Below are 5,708 nucleotides of genomic sequence, written 5' to 3'. Positions count from 1 at the left end.
GAGAAGCGAAGGGTGGTGTGAAAAGATCACCCACATTTTTGGGTGTAATTATATCTCAATTTATTTCCGTTTCATTGTGCCCTGGGAGAAAGGAGAAATGTGACCGACGTAAAAAGCATAACATATAAACAGATCGCTGCGAGTGTTACAAATCAAATGATGAAAAAAAGAATGTAAATGTAATAGCGTAACAGTTTCTAGAAATTTATTCCTTCCTCAAGCCCTCCACCCCCCCTCCCACTTTCCCCCCACTCCCCCTCCTGCACCTTTTTTATGTCTGCCCCCCTTTCAACTTTAGATTTTATACTGGGAACTTGAACCGTTAAGATTGTTGACGAACTCCGACAAATGTGAGCGGTTATGGAGGTCTTTGTCAAAGACACCTTTCTGAATTCGGAGATTGACGTCAAACTTTGAAAGCTATGTTTAATTCAAAAGTGGCCTATAGAACTGGTGTATGTTTGCGATGTGACTAGATCGTTCCTCTGATATATTTATATAGATTATATTCGCTTTGAAAACAAGAGTAAACTCCTTCGGAAATAAGGGTGAGGGAAGTCTGCAATGGTTAGATTAATGGGGGAGGGGGGTGGGTTAAGTTTTAGATTGGTTTAGTTCGTTTCTTTATGAGGAAGGGTGGGGGGGTTATTTAAGTGACTTTATTATTCATTTTTTGGTGGCAGGGGAGGGGGGAATTTTGGTTATTTTTAGGAGGAGTAGTTGTACCAATCATAAAGAAGGGGAGGGGGGGGGGGTATACCTACTTGTCTTTTAACCCATGAAATTGCTCGAAGAATCAAGGCCACAGGGTGTTGATTAAATAACCCCTTCAGTGTCAAGCCTTAGACGTTTTCAGTTTTGTAAGCGTTTTAGGGCACTTGCAACACAATGGTATCATTTCAGTGCCGAAGATTTGAAGTGTTGCAAGAGAGTAACCAGGAAGTCAGGCAGCTGCACAACAAAGAAAGTTTTGAATTGGAACCCACAGGGCAAGAGATCAAGGGGAAGACCTCGTGGAATCTGGAGAAGAATCACTGAAATTGATGTACAGAACAGTGGGCAGACATGGAATAACATCAAGAGGCTAGCCCAGGATAGAGAAAGGTGGAAGGTGTTTGTCCGTGGCCTACACCCTGGTGCAGGGTGAGAAAGGCAATGATGATGATGATGATGATGATGATGATGATGATGATGATGATAATGAAGAGAGTAACACATACACAAAGTAGAAGGAGAGAAGAAGGACGATAAACGTTTGATAGGAAAGAAGGAGCAAACCAAACCAGAGAGTGGTGTCGGTGGTCTGGTGGCCTAGTGGTTAGGTTAGGCCATGGAACTCATAATCGTGAGATTGCGGTTTCGGGGGTTCGAGCCTCAGCTCCGTCCGACGTTGTGTCCTTGGGAAAGACACTTGACACAAATTTCCTATTTTTGTCTCGGTCCTTTTGGAGATTGACGTTGAACTCGGAGGCCCGTCTCTTCAATAACCTAATAGTGTTGATAGGGGCGTTAAACCTTTACCATTTCACCAAACCAGAACACTCACCAACAACCCACAGCCCGAGATGATAACGGACTCTTCAATTGGACAATAGAACAGATCTGATAGAGAAAGTAAAGCACATTCCTACACTAGAGAGTTGTATAGCACTAGTATTTATTTCTTTATAAACAGGCATTAAAGTACATGGACTTAACGTGAGCATTTCAAAAAAAGAAATTTGGCAAAGACTATCAAACATACTCCTCACCTCACAGATTTCTGTCTTATATTATATCATTACCCCCAAACACCCCATGCACCCTTTTATTCGTCTCGGTTTTCTGTATCTGCTTTCACCCCTACCGCTTCCCCCCTCTTTTCTCACCCTCTCTCCTCTCACTCTCTCTCTCTCTCTCTCTCTCTCTCTCTCTCTCTCTCTCTCTTTCTCTCCCCCTCTCTCTCTTTCTCTTTCACTCTCTCTTTCTCTCTTTCTCTCTTTCTCTCTCTCCCTTCCTCTCTTTTTCTTTCTCCCCTTGTGTGAACGAGCAAGATATCGACGAGTTGAGTTAATTTCCCAGAAACGAACGGTATATTAATTTTTAAAAATATTACCCTGCCCCCTCCCTCCCAGCCTCTCTTTTATTATTTTTTTACCTAGACTATCGACTCTGGTGGATTGAAACAAACTAGCGAAACTAGATTACCTGTCTCTATATTTTTTAGTTTTGTTTGGTCATTTCATGCTGGGGCAAAAAGTAATACAGACAGAGAGAAACAACAGAGGGAAAGTAAAGAAGCAGGACCTACCAGTGGCGCCCTCCAACCACCCGCAACCTGCCTCAAGTGACTTCGTAAACGGTTTTGTATATCATGATATCAACTTGTTGTGAATTGATATAAGTAAAACTGAAATAAATCTAAATCCGTCAGCTGAGACGCTTGCTTGGAATCAGACGGGAAGAGCAGGGGTTTAAAATGAGCCAAAGGCGTTACAATAGAGTAATAAAGACAAACAAGAAGGAAGAAAGATAAGGAGGACAAAAGTGCGATGGCAAAGAAGGAGCAAACCAGACCTGCGCAAACCAAATATGCTGCCCACAAGAAGATTTAAGCCATAATACATTTTCCTTAATTAAAGATAAGAACATGCATACGTTGGAAATACATCTTCCCCTAATTAAAAACAAGAAGTTGCATAAGTTGGAAATACGTCTTCTAGTTCTAGAATACCCCCTGCATGTTTTGTTTTTTTTTACATTTCTTCAAGTCACTTTCCTAGAATTACACAGTTCTATCTGATATTTATTTTGGCCGTTTTGAATTTCTAAGACCCCGAGGTCCGAAACCATTAAATGTTCTATCTGTTCTCTCAAAATCGTTAGATTATTCAGAGTTGTTTTCAAGATATTCAAAGAACTTCTTCTGGAAAAGCTTGTCATGTCATTAGCTCAGAATTACAAAGTTCTATCGGCTCAGCATCTGGTTTTGAGAAATTTGAAGTCCAGGTGTATTGAGTTTCACATCATGTCAAGCTTTTTTTAATGCAATTCTTTGAAAATCTTGATAACGCCTCAGAATTATTTTGATAAAGCAGATAGAACATAATTTGGATTTTTTAAAATCTCATGGTGAGATTGTATGTGTGCTCGCATAATGTTTATCTTTGCATTTGTTTATGCGAGTATGTGTATGTATTTGTGTGTGAGTATGTGTGTGTGTGTGTTTATATGTGTGTTTTAGTGTACGTGTATACCTGTGTGTACGTGCGTGATTGTGTGTAAAATTTATAAATATCCGGTTTTGCAGGCTCAGCTTGGAGCAAAAGCTTGGTGGTGTAAGATTTAGTCACCGAGATAGACGGTGCTGTTATTAAACACACAAAAGACGAAAAAGGAAACATGAATTCTTTTATTTGCGTTTATGTCAAAGCAGCTGCTGAAAAGAAATTAACTCAAAACAGTTTATTTAATTTCAAAATTACACCAATCTTATAACTTAGACCCGCTGATTTGTGAAGCATATCCTTTAATCCACCGCCTACTATCATTCTTCTGTCGGGTCTAGGGGAGGGGGGGGGGGGAGGATAATCCTGTTCAGGACAAAAAGTTCATTTCAAAATATTGTATAAGCGCCCCCCCCCTCCTCCTCCTCCATCTTTCTTGTGCAGCAAGTATCAGAATTGCTCAATGTCTCAGTCAGGCTATGTCTTAATGTCAAAGGCCGAATGAATGATGGTATAGTTAATCTTCCAGACGGTAAATACAATGCATTTATTTATATCCCGGTGGTGGCGGTGGAGGGGCGGGTGCATTTCCTGGTGGTTGTCCGATAATAGGTTCCCATCTATCATATCCTTTACATACGTATGTAACTCCATTCATGGTCGTCGTCTCTTCAGGTTGGTAAGTCTGTGAATCAAACGCGAAATGTTTATTACGGTAATGATACTGTGAAGCATTTGTGAAAAGTTAAGTATTTTTCAAAGTTATATATATATATATATATATATATATATATATATATATATATATATATAAGAAGAAGAAGAAGAAGAAGAGAGAGAGAGAGAGAGAGAGAGGAGGAGAAGAAGAAGAAGAAGAAGAAGAAGAAGAAGAAGAAGAAGAAGAAGAAGAAGAAGAAGAAGAAGAAGAAGAAGAAGAAGAAGAAGAAAAAAAAAGAAGAAGAAGAAGAAGAAGAAGAAGAAGAAGAAGAAGGAGAAAGAGAAGGAGGAGGAGGAGGAGGAGGATGAGGAGGAGGAGGAGGAGGAGGAGGAGGAGGAGGAGGAGGAGGAGGAGGAGGAGGAGGAGGAGGAGGAGGAGGAGGAGGATGGGGGTGGGGAGAAGAAGAGTAATGAGATGAAACGGCAGATCTTACTTGTCCATTGTAGAAACATTGGTTAGGAGACCACTGCGTGGACAGCACGATGCACCCCACCAGCACAAGGACAAAAATGACTGCTTTCATTCTGTGGGGAAGAGATGAAACAAAAATGTGTCTCGACGTGGTGGAATCAGGCGCTCGTCATATTTTGGGCACTTGGGGTTATTGGTATCATCTTAAAGCCTGTTCATTAACCTTCTTTATGGTGAAAAAATATCCATCTATATTGCATTGAAGTCGAAATATTTGTGATTGAAGGAAGTCAGCGTCGCCTGATTTCAGAGGTCAAAATAGCGACAAAATGGCCGCCAAAGTTTGGTAACTTCCATAACCTGAGAGTCCTTGGAAACTGAAAATTTCCATTTTTGCGCCTTTAGTCAATGTTTTTCAGTAAAATCCACACAATGAAAAATGTGTTTTCAAATGGACTTATAAGGTGCTGACTTAAAAACAGAAAATTAGAAAAATATAGCCCACCAGCCCCAAAGATGTCGAATTCTTTGATTTCATTATTTTGACGAGCGCCTGAGTAAATAAGTAATTGTGTCCCGACACGGCGGAATCATTCGCTCGTCAATTTTGGGGCATACGGAGCAATTGGTACACGTATCACCTCAAAGCCTGTTCAATTGCCTACCTTTTGATGAAAAAACTCCTCATGTATCTAGACTAGAGTTCAAAATATCAAAATATCTGCGGCTGAAGGAAGAGAGAGTCGCCTTGTGCCAAAAGTAAAATTATTAGTGAAAAAATAGCTGCAGAAATCCTGTGACTTCCAAAGTTGAATTGTCTCTGAAAGCTACAAATTTATATTTTGTGTGTCTTTGACAAACTTTTTTCAGTAAAATACGCACAAAAATACTTTTTTGAACATACATAGAAGGTGTTGAAACCAACAAAAAGAAACCACCAATAAACGACCAGATAAAAAAAAAATCGCAAGCTAGTGGGTTCGAACCCCGACAAGGTACAATGTTGTATTATTAGAAAAGGCGCTTCATTTAAATTTTCCTCACTTCACCGCAGCGAGCAGACGGTGTCACGTATGTGGGTTTGGGTACCCGGCCGCAGACAGCGAAAATTGCTTGGCGGTTAGTTTGTATTTTAGCTCACGTAATCAGAAGATTGAGCTTTATGCTTCCTGGAAGGCCAGAATTGTTCCAGAGCGTTCTAGGGTCTGCTATTTTAAAATAGCGAGAGCATGCTCAGGAGTGTGCGATGCGCGGTGCAAATGCAAATTGTTACTATTATTACATCAATGTTATCATTACTATTATTATTATTATTATTATTATTATTATTATTATTATTATTATTATTATTATTATTATTATTATTATTATTA

General features: G+C 39.8%; 1 long non-coding RNA gene across 2 annotated transcripts in view; it reads right to left on the bottom strand.

The window, feature by feature from the left end:
• Positions 1-3,379: 3,379 nt before the first annotated feature.
• LOC101860482 overlaps positions 3,380-5,708 on the bottom strand; it is a 5,928-nt gene continuing 3,599 nt past the window's right edge. For both annotated transcript variants that reach the window (XR_001184672.2, XR_220212.3), the window contains exons 2-3: positions 4,358-4,448; positions 3,380-3,891 (exon numbers count right to left, since the gene is read on the bottom strand). This is a non-coding gene — a long non-coding RNA (uncharacterized LOC101860482). The remainder of the gene's footprint in view (positions 3,892-4,357; positions 4,449-5,708) is intronic.

Source organism: Aplysia californica, unplaced genomic scaffold, assembly GCF_000002075.1.
Source record: "Aplysia californica isolate F4 #8 unplaced genomic scaffold, AplCal3.0 scaffold00061, whole genome shotgun sequence".
NCBI lineage: Eukaryota > Metazoa > Mollusca > Gastropoda > Aplysiida > Aplysiidae > Aplysia > Aplysia californica.
This window is presented reverse-complemented; position numbering and strand designations above follow the sequence as displayed.